The sequence below is a fragment of the Siniperca chuatsi genome, linkage group LG4 (genome assembly GCF_020085105.1).
Source record: "Siniperca chuatsi isolate FFG_IHB_CAS linkage group LG4, ASM2008510v1, whole genome shotgun sequence".
Taxonomy (NCBI): Eukaryota; Metazoa; Chordata; class Actinopteri; order Centrarchiformes; family Sinipercidae; genus Siniperca; species Siniperca chuatsi.
The window spans coordinates 26,501,575-26,501,951 of record NC_058045.1 but is presented as its reverse complement, the minus strand read 5'-3'; positions in this window follow the sequence as shown (position 1 = coordinate 26,501,951).

The following is a 377-nucleotide window of genomic DNA, read 5'->3' as shown; positions in this document are numbered from 1 at the left end:
ATGTGTACACTCAGTAAGTGAGGAGGAGCATGTTACAAAGGTCACTCTTCTCATAGGGGTAGTAGTGCACACACACATAAACACACACAGGCAGGGTCACATTGTAAGAAAAATCTGCTGTAATAGTTCCAGTTCAACATTAGATGGTGATATTGTATCAGTGGTAGGGTAGCTCTTTATTTATCCCCGAGGGGACATTTCAGTCTCACAACAGCAGCAACCTATTCTGTAGGGAATAGAAAATGAACAATAAATAATGAATAGATAAATAATACAATAAAATAGAATAAAAAATATGTATATGTAAACATATATACATACAGTGCAAATAGTATCCACGTGTATAGTCAGTGCAGTATAGTACAGTCCATGCGGGG